A 16,038-nucleotide genomic window follows, 5' to 3' on the forward strand; every position below is an offset into this window, starting at 1 on the left:
AAATCAAAAAGTGAAAGATGGTGGGTAAATTGCTAAATATTTGGAAATTAAATAACCAAATTCTAAATAACATATAAATCAAAGAAGCCTCAAGAGAAAGTTTAAATATATATTACATCAAATGAAAATGAGAATACAATTGCAAAAATTTGCAGAATGAAGTGGCAGCAGTGCTTATAAATAAATGTGGAAAATTCCCTGGATGGAGGAGCCTGGTAGGCTGCAGTCCATGGGGTCACGAAGAGTCAGACACGACTGAGTGACTTCACTTTCACTTTTCACTTTCATGCATTGGAGAAGGAAATGGCAACCCACTCCAGTGTTCTTGCCTGGAGAATCCCAGGGACGGGGGAGCCTGGTGGGCTGCTGTCTCTGGGGTCACATTGAGTTGGACATGAGTGCAGCGACTTAGCAGCAGCAGTAGCATACTACAAAATGTATATTTTACAAAAGAAGAAAATATAAAATAAGTAATTGAAGAATCAGTATAGGAAACCAGAGAAAGAAGAGCAATATAAATTTAAGAAAGCATTAGAAAATAAATATTAAAGATTATCAGTTCAGTTCAGTTGTCAGTCATGTCCAAATCTCTATGACCCCAGGGACTGAAGCATGTCAGCACTTCCCTATCCATCACCAACTCCCAGAGCTTGCTCAGACTCATATCCATCCAGTTAGTGATGCCATCCAAACATCTCATCCTCTGTCGTCGCCTTCTCTTCTTGCCTTCTATAGTAGAAACTAATAAAATTGAAACAGGTAGACATTAGAGATGAACAATGAAAATAAAAAGAAGACTTTTGAAAAGCTCAATTGAATTGGTAAAATTCTAAACTAACCAAGCTAAATAAACAGAGAGAGAGGGAGAGAGAGAGAGAGAAAGAGAGAGAGAAAGATGACTCACATAATTTCTAATAACAGGAATAAAACAGAAACAAACTCCTCTTTTCTCATGGACATCAAAAAGCTAATGAAGGAATATTATGAAGAACTTTATGGCCACAAATTTGATAATTTAGATGAAATGAATGAATTTCTTGAAAGACATATCTTTGAAAAGTCACACAAGGAGAAAAGATACCAAAATAGGCTTATATCTGCTAAAATGGATCGATAATTAATAACCTTCTAAAACAAAATCACCAGACCCAGAAGGATTCACTGTTGAACTGCACCAAAACTTTAAGGAATATTAGACCAGTTTTTGCAACCTTTGCAAGAAATACTAAACCAATATTAGACCAATTCCTTTGCAATTCTTTGCAAGGAATATTAGACCAATTCTTTGCAATCTTGTTTAGAATTAGAAAACAGATGGAACTTTCTGTAACTCATCCTATGAAGCCAGACTTATCCTAATTCCAAACTAGAAAAAAAGACTTGACAAGGAAAGAAATATATATATATTACTGACAAATATGTCTCATTCATATAGACAAAGAGGGTGTCAACAAAATATTAGCACATATGATCTAACAATATAAAAATAACTATATCTTGGTCAAATAGAATTCAAGTATTTTAAAAGATGGTTTTGATGTTCAAAATCAATTAACACAATCCATTACAACAGAAGTCTAAATTATAAAAAAAAAATTCTATATCAGTAGAAGAGAAAGCATTTGACAAGATCCAACATGCGTTAATGATAAATACTCTTCACAACCTAGAAACTTCTTCATCTTGATGAAGAACATTTACTAAAACGTCTAGCTTATATCCTGCTTGAGAGTTAGAAACTAGATGCTTTCACCCTAAGATTGAAGAAGGAAAAGGCAACATCATACTGGAAGTTCTAGCTAATGAAATATGATAAGAAATGGAAATTAAATGTATTTGGTTGGGAGAAATAAATAAAACTGCTTTTGTTAGCAGATGACATATTTATGAAGAAAATCTCAAAGAACTGACAAAAAAAAAATACTAGAAGTATTAAACAATTATAGCAAGGTTACAAAATACAAGGTTAACATACCAAAGTCAACTGGTTTCCTCTTTATTAGCAATAATCAATTTGAACTTGAAATGTAAATCATAATGCCATTTCACTGGCATCAACAAAGAGAAAATTCTTAGGTGTATATCTAACAAAGGGCTTCCCTGGTGGCTCAGCTGGTAAAGAATCCACCCTGGAGAAGGGAATGGCTACCCACTCCAGTATTCAGACCTGGAGAATTGCATGGACTGTATAGTCCATGAGGTCACAAAGAGTTGAACACAACTTCATATCTAACAAAATATATATAACAATCTATGTGAGGATAAGTATGAAACTTTGATAAAACATTAAAGAAAGTAGAAAATTTTTTTTCTCTTTTGTAGGTGGAAAGACAATATTATTAAAGATGTTAGTTTTTCCTATGTAAATTGAGTTTAATCCCAATCAAAATCTCAGCAAATTATTTTGCAAATATTCAAAAAATTAGTCTATAGGTTATAAGTAAAGGTAAAAGACCTGGAACAGACAACACAAGACAGAATAAGAAATACACATTTGAAGAACTAGCACTACACTTCTTCATGATTCACTATAAAGATATAATAATTAAGACTGTGTGATATTGATGAAATAATAGACAAGTAGTACAGTGGAACAAAATAGAGAGCCAAGAAATGGACTACACAGACACAGTCAATTGATGTTTGATAAAGGAGCAAAGACAACTCAATGGAGACATTAGAGTATTATAAAAAATTTTTCTGGAAAAAGAGAAAAACAGCAAATATAGACTTTATACTTTAAAAAACAACTCTAAACTGTAGATGTAGAAGTAATATGCAAAATTATAAAAATTCTAGAATATATTATAGGAATAAAACCTAGGTTATTGTAGATTTGGCAGCAAATATTTAGACACAACACTAAAGCATCACCCATGGAAAGAACAAAATAAATAGACTTCTGTTCTGAGCAAGGTACTTTTAATATAATGAAAATATGTGCCATGATCTGGAAGCAAAGTTCGTAAAATGTTTATCTGATAAAAAATGTGTACTCAAAATATACAGAGAACAATTTAAACTCAAAAGTACAAAACAAAAATGTAAATTAAAAAAATTGAAAATAGATCTGTATAAATAGCTCACTAAAAAATATATACAGATAGTCAATAAGTGTATGAAAGCAATGCTCAACAAGATATTAATGAATCGCAAATTAAAACAACATTGAAAAGCTACTACACATCCATTAGAATGGCTTTAACCCTGAATACTGACAATATCACATATAGAAAAGAATGTAGAGTCCAAAGGACTCTAATTCATTCCTGGTGGAAAAAGCAAGGCTATGCAGCCCCTTTGGAAGACAGTTTGGCACTTTTGACAAAGCTGAACATAGTCTTAGCATACAACCCACTAACACACAAATAAAATTGAAGACTTGGGTCCAAACAAAATGTTGCAAAGAATGTTTACAGCAGTTCTATTTATAACTGTCAAACACTGGAAGTAAACAAGATGTTCCTCAATAGGTGAATGCATAAACAAGCTTTTGTACACTTATGCATTGCAATGTTATTCAACAATAAAAAGAGATGAGCTATCAAATCACGAAATGACATGGAGGAAACTTAAATGCACATTACTAAATGAAAGAAATCAATTAGGAAAGATTGCACTACATACTGTATATTTCCAGTTTATGATACACTGAAAAAGGTGAAACTACAGAGACAGTTAAAGAAAATCTGCCAGAGGGTATAGGAGAGGATGGAGTGACTAATGAAGCAGAGGGAATTTTAGGGTGGTGAAGCTATATCATAATATACAGTACCTACAAAGATACATAATATAGGCCTGTAAAAATCCACGAAGTTGTAAAACACAAAGAGGAAATCCTAGTATAAATTGTGGATTTTTGTTAATAACAATCTATCAGTATTGGCTGATAAATTTAAACAAATGCACCACACTAATGCAAGATACCAAAAGTAGAAAAAAATGAGTGAAGGAGTTGTATCTGATCTCTGTACCATCTGCTCAATTTTTCTGTAAATGAAAACAATTTGCAAAATAAATTACATTAATTTTTCAAAAAGGATGAAGTAACTTTCAAGAATTTGAAAAAAATAATTTTATGTAACTTTTTTTGTTTAATACTTTCCAAATATTACAAAATTTGCAGTAAAAGTATTTTTTCATTGCCACATTATGTCTGTGACAAATGGAATTTTTAAATTATGTTACAAACAAGCTACAATATAGAAAAATATTTGATAAAATGTGGAAATAAATATATTCCTGAACAATTAAGCAGGTGAAAGAAAAAACTAAAATTCTATATTAAATAGTGGAAGTGAGCATGTGCTATTTTATAATGTATAAGGTAAAGTGCAAATTGTTATTTGTAGTTCATATATATATATATGTGTGTGTGTGTGTGTGTGTAAATATATATATATATATATACATCTTATGTACATAATGGCTTCCCTGGTGGCTCAGAGGTTAAAGAGTCTGCCTGCAATGCGGGAGACCTGGGTTCGATCCCTGGATCAGGAAGATCCCCTGGAGAAGGAAATGGCAACCCACTCCAGTACTCTTGCCTGGAGAATCCCATGGATGGAGGAGCCTGGTAGGCTACAGTCCACGGGGTTGCAAAGAGTCGGACACGACTGAACGACTTCACCATGTACATACAGGGTTGGCCAAAAATGTCATTCGGATTTTCCATAAGATCTTATAGAAAAACAAAATAACTTTTTGGCCAACCCAATGTACCAGGCATAAAACAGAATTATTATATATGAATCAAACTTTGATAAGTTTTTGAACAAAATGAAGTCACCCATGAGTTTTATCCTGTTTTGCCTACATTAATCCAGACACAAATTTTATGTATGGTCACCTATTAGTGTCCTATTTTATAAATGTGTTCTTCGTGTCAACTATTTTGATATTAAATGACTCTAATTCAATTTTTGAAAACAAATTATCAGAAGATATGTCTTCAGGTAGAAGCTCTCTTACTTTCCTCTCTAAATTCTGGGTCTCTTAGTCTTGTTTATCACAGTATCTGCCTCTGCATAAAATATACCTAAGGTGGATAGTTAAAAAATAGTGTGAAACTTAAATGTTTGTTTTATGAAAAAATACCCATGGTCGTTCATCATAAAAATATTTCTTAGAGTTATCCATGTGAGAAACAAGTTGCAAAATGACTTGCAATGTTTTCCTTTATGCCTTTAATCTAGGGCTTGTATTCAAGGCTAGTATTAATTTTCTTTGTCCCAGGATCCTGCTACTTTGAAGGAATTTATTTTAATCATGATTATACAGGCTCTCATTCTGTCTCAGCTTTAGGTATCCAGATTGTCCTTCTTTGGAGAAGCACTGAGACCTCCCAAGGTGAATTTTTCATATGCCACACTAAAAGTTTCATAGTAGTCATTCCAAAAAGCAACCTCCTAAATATGTTAGAAACTCCTCAGCTTTTTACATTAGATGTATAAGAGGAAAAAAATAAAAAATGGATCACTAGAAGAGAAAACCTGATCTACTGAAACTGATAATAAGATTTGGATTTATACACTATCCTCAAAAATCATATTTATTTTAAGAATTCACATCTCCAAGAAAAAGAAGCAATATGGGGGAGGGATTATTTTTAATAATACCTGTAAGAGGTCTTCTTGCTAGTTCTTTTCCCTCCATTCTATCCATAGATGTCACATGTGCATGATTTCTGGTTGGTTAGGGAGAAGCACAGCTGGTAGTTACCATCAAAACTCAAATCCACATCTGTTGTGATATTGCTGAAAACAATACTTCACTAACTTATATGATGAAACATATTTCAGCCACCAACCCTTCTCACAGAAGTGCAAGATATTTCCAAAAAACATCTGGGCTCTCTGCTAAAAGTAGGTATTTCATAAAAGACATTATTATCATTAGATTTTAGTATAATTTGCTAACATTATATAATGAATCACTGAAAAATAATATATTAGTGTCAGATATGTTAATTCACAAATTATTTAAAAAAATAATAATTCTTCTTAATTGCTCTGTTGTCTCAGACTTAACATAATACCCAAAATAAGCAAATTACTTTGTTTTAAAAGTTCAGAAAATTTCATTTTTTTCCCATTTCCTTATTTCAAATTCAGCAAATTCATTTTTCCCCTTAACTCCTTTTCTCAAGGTTCAGAAGTCCATAAGTCTTCAGGTCTCCAAAAGTTGAGCTGAGATAATTTCAGTGCTAAAATACAAAATCAACTTTTAAAATTACATACTTTTAAAAATAAGCTTTTATAAATATTTTTCTTATTGACTGTACTGCACAATAGTTGTGAATCACTGAAGTTGCTCAGTCATGTCTGACTCTTTGTGATCCCACAGACTGTAGCCTACCAGGCTCTTCCATCCATGGAATTTTCCAGGCAAGAGCACTGTGGTGGGTTGCCATTTCCTTCTCCAGGGGATCTTCCCGACCTGGGGATCAAACCCACGTCTCCCACATTGCAGGCAGATGCTTTACTATCTGAGATACCAGGGAAGCCCCAATAGTTGTAGTGTTTCTTCATCTCAAAAAATACTAGCTTGACCACATAGTAAATAATTAGCATTGATCTCAGGGCTCTAAATATTTGTGAAAAGAAGAGAAGCGAAAAGCAAAGAAGAAAAGGAAAGATATACCCATTTGAATACAGAGTTCCAAAGAATAGCAAGGAGAGATAAGAAAGCCTTCCTCAGTGATCAATGCAAAGAAATAGAGGAAAACAATAGAATGGGAAAGACTAGAGATCTCTTCAAGAAAATTAGAGATACCAAGGGAACGTTTCATGCAAAGATGGGCTCAAAAGGACAGAAATGGTATGGACCTAATAGAAGCAGAAGATGTTAAGAAGAGGTGGCAAGAATACCCAGAACTATACAAAAAAGATCTTCATGACCCAGATAATCATGATGGTGTGATCACTCATCGAGAGCCAGACATCCTGGAATGTGAAGTCAAGTGGGCCTTAGGAAGAATCACTATGAACACAGCTAGTGGAGGTGATGGAATTACAGTTGAGCTATTTAAAATCCTAAAAGACGATGCTGTGAAAGTGCTGCACTCAATATGCCAGCAAATTTGGAAAACAGCAATGGCCACAGGACTGGAAAATGTCAGTTTTCATTCCAATCCCAAAGAAAGGCAATCCCAAAGAATGCTCAAACTACCACACAATTGCACTCATCTCACACGCTAGTAAAGTAATGCTCAAAATTCTCCAAGCCAGGCTTAAGCAATACGTGAACCACGAACTTCCAGATGCTCAAGCTGGTTTTAGAAAAGGCAGAGGAACCAGAGATCAAATTGCCAACATTTGCTGGATCATCGAAAAAGCAAGAGAGTTCCAGAAAAGCATCTATTTCTGCTTTATTGACTATGCCAAAGCCTTTGTATGGATAACAATAAACTGTGGAAAATTCTGAAAGAGATGGGAATACCAGACCACCTGACCTGCTTCTTGAGAAACCTGTATGCAGGTCAGGAAGCAATAGTAGAACTGGACATAGAACAACAGACTGGTTCCAAATAGGGAAAGGAGTACATCAAGGCTGTATATTGTCACTCTGTTTATTTAACTTCCATGCAGAGTACATCATGAAAAGCGCTGGGCTGGATGGCGCACAAGCTGGAATCAAGATTGCCAGGAGAAATATAAATAACCTCAGATATTCAGATAACACCACCCTTATGACAGAAAATGGAGAAGAACTAAAGAGCCTCTTGATGAAAGTAAAAGAGGAGAGTGAAAAAGTTGGCTTAAAGCTCAACACTCAGAAAAATAAGATCATGGTATCCGGTCCCATCATTTCATGGCAAATAGGTGGGGAAACTGTGGAAACAGTGGCTGACTTTACTTTTTGGGGGCTCCAAAATCACTACAGATGGTGATTGTAGCCATGGAATTAAAAGACGCTTACTCCTTGGGAGGAAAATTATGATGAACCTAGATAGCATATTAAAAAGCAGAGATATTACATTGCCAACAAAGGTCTGTCTAGTCAGGTTATGGTTTTTCCAGTGGTCATGTATGGATGTGAGAGTTGGACTATAAAGAGGGCTGAACACTGAAGAATTGATGCTTTTGAACTGTGTTGTTGGAGAATACTCTTTAGAGTCCCTTGGACTGTAATGAGATCCAACCAATCCATCCTAAGGGAAATTGGTCCTGGGTGTTCATTGGAAGAACTGATGTTATAGCTGAAACTCCAGTATTTTGGCCACGTGATGTGAAGAACTGACTCATTTGAAAAGACACTGATGTTGGAAAAGATTGAAGTCAGGAGGAGAAGGGGACAACAGAGGATGAGATGGTTAGATGGCATCACCGACTTAATGGACATGAGTTTGGGTGAACTCCAGGAGTTGGTGATGGACAGGGAGGCCTGGTGTGCTGCAGTTCATGGGGTTGCAATGAGTTGGACACAACTGAGCGACTGAACTGAACAGCATTCTAATTTAGGCATTTTATAAGTTCTTAGTTTTTTATCCAATATTTCTCAGTTATACATGCCACAATATCTATTTTAATTAGGATATATGGCATTAGGTGATATATGGGGCATTATACTAAGTTATGAAAAGTACTTCAGGAATCAAAATAAGTCCTTAATTTGTAGTTGAAGGCGCTGAGATTTTCAAGTATGAAAAACCAGTTATGCTCAGATATGTCCAAAGGAAACATATGGATAAAATACAGTAGCATATATGTGCACAAAGAAATTCTTCTCATTTCTGGATGTTTTCTAAAATTATTATATTTTCAAAATTATTTTAGTACAATTAGTCATGGATCAGCTTGTAAAATTTACAGGCATTATTTAGTGAAGTTGTTGCTGAACTTTAAACTGTTAATACAATCAACAAATAAATACATGGCAGTTATTGAGAGCAAGGGAGGTAGAAATGGTTCAGATTCAGGAATCAGATGAGGTAGTATATTGTAAGCCTCATAGAGAGATTGCTCTTCAATATTATGGAAATAATTTGGAGAGGTTCAGACAGGAGAGTGTATTGCTGTCATTTATCTAGTTTTAAGACATTATTCTTTCTACTGTTTCGAAAGAAAGTTATAGGGAGAAAAGAGTATAAGCTGGAGGCTAAAAATGAGACTACATTAGCATCAGTGACATGTTAAGTCAAAAATATATACTCTTGAAATTTGGGTTGTCATCTGAGCCTTCAGATGATACAAGTAAGTTACATGATCAAATGTCAGATTTCACATCATTCCTGTTGTAGTCAACCTCTCCCTTAGCCAGACCTAAGGCATCATTAGTTTTACTTCATGAAAGGGAAAATTAGGCCAACTTCAAAAAAGATTATCCACATATATTATACGTATACTATAAGAAGAGAGAAATGAGATTTGGTAATGACAGCCTCATGATGCTTTCAGTATAGTTATGGAAAAGAGTACAAAGATCTTGGATCAGAACATCTAGTTATCATCTTTGAAGGAGATGTGGTTACAGAGAAGATTTCACCTACACTCATGGGCAGATGTGAATGCTTTGATTGCTTCATCTGACCTTTTATGAAACAAGGTTGTAATATTATTAACAAGAAAGTCTTAGGAAAAAGTCTTGTGAATGGGTCTTTTGGAATCAGCACAAGTGCATGGAACTTTTGTATCTCATATCCTGAGAGCAGCGTCTTCTGCAGAAGAGACACTGGACCACCACATATATTTTGCAGTACTTGCATACCAGTCCCATGAAGAGCTTCCATGTGTCAGGAAGCTTCCATGTGCAGGGTGTGACATCTGAGCTATCATGCAGCACTGAGCTGAGTTCCCTATGCCACACTGTGGGCTCCCACTATCTATTTCACACATGGCAGTGCACATATGCCAATGCTACTCTGCCAATTCATCCAGCCCCCCTTCTCCCTCCTCCCTCCTCATCCACACATCCTTTCTCTATGTCTGTCTTTTTATTCCTGCCTTGCAAATGTAGCCCTTTAATTTTTAACATGACTGTTGGAATTATTAATTTTTCTCTGGAAGTTCTGAATAGCCCTCATGGTGGAAAATTAGTATCTTAGCATGAGTGGATGCGAATTGTGGAAGGAACAGATCAGAGTACAGATGATCTTGTTGGTGTCTCCATCTATATTGCTCTGTCACATAGTAATTTATACAGGCCAATCCAATCATTCCCATATAAACACCTGCTCATTATCACTGAAAAGATCCCTATGGATACTAGAACAGGATCAGACTGGGTTTGTGGCAGACTAGAAGTGCCAAAGAATTAATAACCCCGGGAGCCCCCTCTCTACCAATAGCTGATAGGAACTAATGGGTGAATATCCACAGCTGAACACTAAGACTGCATGACACATATATGAAATCTAAAAAATGATACAAATGAACATATTTACAAAACGGAAAAGAGACTTACAGATACAAAGAACATCCTTATGGCTACCAAAGGGGAAATGTGGTGGGGGAGGGATAAATTAGAGTTTTGGGATTAACCCATATACATTACTATAAGTAAAGTGGATTAACAAGGACCTACTGTATAGCACAAATAACTCTACTCAAAATTCTGCAATAAATTATATGAGAAAAATCTGAAAAACACTGGCTATATAAACATGTATAGCTGAATAACTTTGACGACCTCCAGGAACTGACACCACACTGCAAATCAACCTAACTTCAATAAAATATTTTATCAAAAGATAAGCCATATTTTAAATTTGACCAAAAATGGAAAACACCCTGCAAGCTAAAAGACGCATTATCTTTCCAACAGGTACTTCCTATTATCACCTCAAAAAATGTTGCTATTTTTCAGGCACTAAGGCCTGTCCCACTCTTTGTGACCTCATGGACTGCAGCACGCCAGGCCCCTCTCCTTCACTATTTCCAGGACTTAGCTCAAATTCATGCCCATTGAGTCAGTGGTGCTGTCTAACCATCTCATCCTCTGCTGTCTCTTTTTCCTTTTGTCTTCAATCTTTCCCAACACCAGGGTCTTTTCCAATAAGTTGGCTCTTTGCATCAGGTGGCCAAAGTACTAGAGCTTCAGCTTCAGCATCAATCCTTCCAATGAATATTCAGGGTTGATTTCCTTTGGGATTGACTGGTTTGATCTCCTTGCAGTCACAGAGATTCTCAAGAGAATTCTCTAGCACCACAACTTTAGAGCATCAATTCTTCAGCGGTAGAACTTAGCATAAACTAGCACCCAGACTTCTTTATGTTCCAGCTCTCATATCTGAATATGACTGCTGGAAAACCATAGCTTTGGCTATATAGACCTTTGACAGCCAAGTACTGTCTCTGCTTTTTAATATGCTGTCTAAATTTGTCATAGCTTTCCTTACAAGGAGCAAGTATCTTTTAATTTTATGGCTGCAGTTAACATCCACAGTGATTTTGGAGCTCCAGAATATAAAATCTGTCACTGTTTCCACTTTTTCCACTTCTATTTGCTGTGAAGTGATGGGACCAGATTCCATGATGTTAGTTTTTAAATGTTGAGTTTTAAACCAGCTTTTTCACTTTCTTCTTTCACCCAAAAAATATTGGCCTCTTTTACCTCCAAAAACTATTTTTACTCAAATCTTGAGGGAAGCTCTGTAAAGACATTCAGATGGATACCCCATGCCTTCTGCTTTTATAAATAAGTACTTCAATACAAGTGACAGGTCTTTGTTTATGGGAAGCCTGATTATATGCAGCTTAGCACATTTCTCTGAAGAATAAAAGTTCAGAAGATTGTGTGCATTTTGATATTTCTCTCCCTTTAAGCATTCCCATAATTACCTATATACCATATTAGAACTTTACAGGGCTGGTTTCACATGTGTCCTTGTCCATTTTCCCATGGTAGTCATGATATTCACTCTCGTTCATGATGTTCTTTTCTCTTCTAATTCAATCAGACACTGATTTCCTAAACTAAAAGACTAAAATATACACTTTATATAAAATAACAGTGAAATAGAAGGGGATCTGGATTTTCTAGGTCACAAGGCTAAAACACTAGAGCTTTGACTGCAGCCTGGATAAGCTGAAAAGTCTTCTCTTGTCCTGAAACTTTTTCAAAAGTTGTAGCTTTAAAGCATTCTTTAAAATGTATCAGTTGCTTACATGGAATCTATAAAAATGGTATAGATTATCTTATTTGCAAAGCAGAAATCGGGACACCAATGACAAATGTATGGATATCAAGGGGGAAAGGGAGGGGTGGGATGAATTGGGAGGCTGGAATTGACATATATACAATATTGATACTATGTATAAAATAGATAGCTAATGAGAGTCTACTGTATAGCACAGAGAACTCTACTCAATGCTCTAACTGGAAAAAACAATTCCTAAAAAAAGGGACTACATGAAAGTATATAGCAAATTCATTTTGATGTACAGCAGAAACTAACACAACATGCTAAAACCACTATATTTCAATAAACATTAATACAGAATAAAATATATATGTGTGTGTGTGATACATGCCAACCTGTGAGGTTAATTTCTTTTAAAAATCAAAGCGATTAATCAGGTTATCACACCTCTTTCTTAGGGGTAAAGAGTGCAATGATTAAGCAACTACATTTGATTTTAGAGAAAGCATTTTGACATGCCTGAGAGGTCTGCATTCCAGATGCTTCACTGTATCCCAAGTTTTTATTTCTTCCATCACCTTGTCCATATATGTTTTACCAGGTAACCTACAATACCTGCTTCTTCTGATTTTCCAGATTCAGTAAAAATTGTGGTTCTCGATGGTGACTCTAAGAGGAGGTACTCAAAAATTTTGCAGATTAGGTTACGATAGAAACCTGAAGTGAGTCAGGAAGAAATATTGCCACCCCTGTCAGTTGAAAACAACTTGTTTATAGTATGTGTATATAATATGAATTATTAGTCTAGAATAATATAAATTATTAGTCTGGAAATCTCATAAAAGATGACAGGATCTGTGTTGATTTGGTCAAGTAAAGAGACTATATCAGTAATCTATTCATGGTGAGAGCTAATGTCAGTTATACTTTTAATAATCCACTTGTGTTCTCCAAGATTCATGAGTTTTCTACATGAGTTAAACAAGTTAAAAAGTTTATAGAAGTGGTGAAATGAAGTGAAGTCACTCAGTCGTGTCCGACCCTTTGCGACCCCATGCATTGTAGTCTACTAGGCTCCTCCGTCCATGGGATTTTCCAGGCAACAGTACTGGTGTGGGTTGTCATTTCCTTCTCTAGGGGATCTTCCCCACCCAGGGATTGAACCCAGGTGTCCCGTATTGTAGGCAGACGCTTTACAGTCTGAGCCACCAGGGAAGCCCATAGAGGTGGTAGGGACCACTATAACTTCAACATTTTAAGTCCTTGAGACTAGCGTTAATCTCTGAAACTCATGATAGATGTGGTATTGTATGACCATTATTATTTTAATAAACAGGGAATGGGGCTTTTGCAAAGCTCTCTTAGCACAATGAGTCAATGCAGATATTCCACCAGGCTCCAAATGTGGACAATCTATATTTGCATATGTAAAGCAGGTAAATAAGCACAGGATGAACTCACAAGTACTCTAGAACCTTTTGAGACATACTCAATTATCCTCTGCCTCCTTCAGCTTTCCACCTGAGTGACAAATCACACTGACTCTGCTATCACATAGTCATATCAACTCAAAGTCCATGAACGCAAACCCTCTAAATTGAACATTTTTTTTTCTCTGTCATACATGTTGACTTTAGTAAGTGGCCACAAGTCACACTAGCCTGATTGACAATGTCAGAATATTCTTCCTCTGAGAATATTTGTTCTCTGTTCATGCAAAGAGTTCTGTGCCCACAAACTCACCTGGGTCTAGAAATGGAGTGAAGAATGCTGGCTCTCCACTGTAAGACCTTAGGTCATTTTTTCAGACTTACAGGGATTTATCTGGGTATCTATCTCAACCAATCAATCTGTCTATCCATCATCAATCTACTATATCTATCTATCTATCAATATGTCTATCTAGCATTGATCTATCCTATTATCTATCATCAATCTACCTACTATTAATATATCTATCTTCTATATTTATTTATATATCTGTGTGTTTTTTGTTTTTATTTTTTTGTTTGTTTTTTTTAATCACAGACCAATAGGACATTTTTATACTGCTCACTATTTTAGGGCTGGGACAGCATAGCCTTCAAGAGATAGACATCTCTTGACAAAGAACATACAGTTTAAATCATTTTCACTACAGGGCTGACCCTGATTTCATTACGGTGGCCATGGCCATTCTGTTGCTGGTGGTTACATGCTCACCTACTGATGAACCCAAGCACAGTGTCATTCACAATTGATACTGAGATCAGAAACTACTCTAGGTATTTCTAGCAGAAAGATTTAGTACAAGCAAGTAGATACTGAGAAAGTCATACAAAACTGTCTCTGGAGTACTGGCCTCAAGTTTAGACCTGGGATTCCATAATTAAAATGTCAGTAAGTACTGCAGTCACTGCACTGTTTCTGGGTTCTCATAGTTAATTTGCCTCTGACATCTACAAAGCTGGATATCAGGAAATAGCACGCAGAGTCTAACTGTATCACCTGCTCAAGTGCAGTGATCTCTGCCTCCATTCTGCTTTTCAGGACTTTTGCTTCTGCGTCTAATTGACCACTTCTCATCTAGAAGGATAGTAGCAAAAATTCATGAAAAGGTAGTTTTTTTTTCTTAGACACTTTTCAATAAAAGTAGATAGAATCCTTTCCCTAACCATACTATGCCTCTAATTATTATTACTTTTCTGCATATGCTTTCATCATCATATCATTAGCATAGGAAGCTTGTTGTCAAGAAAACTAGCACAAAGTGAAGAAAAACAAGATCACATTCTTTTTGAGAACTTGTGATGCACTGAGCACAGTTTCTAGCATATTAGATGTATTGACTAATTTATTTTTCACAGTAACCCTAAGGGATGCTATTTCATTTTACAAATGGGGAAACTGAGACATGATGTATTACATGAACACCAAATATCACAGCAGTAAGTGAAAGGACTCGGTGTTAATCTCAGTGGGTGTGTGGTTCCAGAGCAAGTACTCTGAACTACTGTGATGCACTGTCTCCAGTTTAATCTTTTCTGAACATAAGTTTCCACTTTGCTGGACTCATTCTTTTCAGGGTTCTCTCCAGTTATACGAAGAATATAAAGTCTTCCAAAGATCTAGAAACTCTTCACAGAGTTTTCAGTTCCTTCTCAAGGTTTCCTTGATCTGGTCATTCTTTCCCCTATTCACTAAAGTAACTACTTACATTTTCTAAGTAAACTTAATATCTCACTTTCCTTCATAAAAAATCATAAAAATAAACATTTCTATCAAAATAATGATGTCTATCATAAGTTCAAACATTTCAGACACTGATCTAACTATCTAGCTATTCATCTGTCTACCTCTCTATCACCCTTTATTTGTGAGTGCTGGTAATGGGAAAACATCATGCTCAATTATTACAGTAAGAAAATGTATAGAACTTATAGACTTACAAAAACTTTAGAGGTTATCTATACTTGTTTTGGGTGCTGAAATATATCTCCAAATACATTGTTTTCCTTTCTATTGCTAAAACTGAAATTTTTCATCATCAGAATTGTTTTAGAAGAACTGATTTGTTTCAGAATAAATAGTTATGCAGAGAAAGAAAAGATAATTGATAACATTACAAGAGGGCAGCTGCTATGTAATGTAACTTAAAAAGATCATTTCCAAGTTAGAAATTAATTACTTAGCTTCCCTATGAAAAATATACAGGATCATTGTTATAACTCATGCAATATGTGTAATTCCCTCAGTAGGAATGTCAACTAGCTGGCACTCCAATGCAGACATTACTTAGTAATCCTTTCTTGCAAATTTATGTTGTACTTGGCAGTGAATGGCAAATAGAAAGGCAATATCTATAGTAATTAATATAAGCACAGATTTGCAAGCTTTCATAATATAGCCTAAGCAGATTTCCAAGGACACAAATTTGACTTCTTTAAGCTTCAGATGCTTCATTTGTGAAATTAGAT

The sequence above is a fragment of the Dama dama genome, chromosome 5 (assembly GCF_033118175.1).
Source record: "Dama dama isolate Ldn47 chromosome 5, ASM3311817v1, whole genome shotgun sequence".
In the NCBI taxonomy this organism is placed as follows: domain Eukaryota; kingdom Metazoa; phylum Chordata; class Mammalia; order Artiodactyla; family Cervidae; genus Dama; species Dama dama.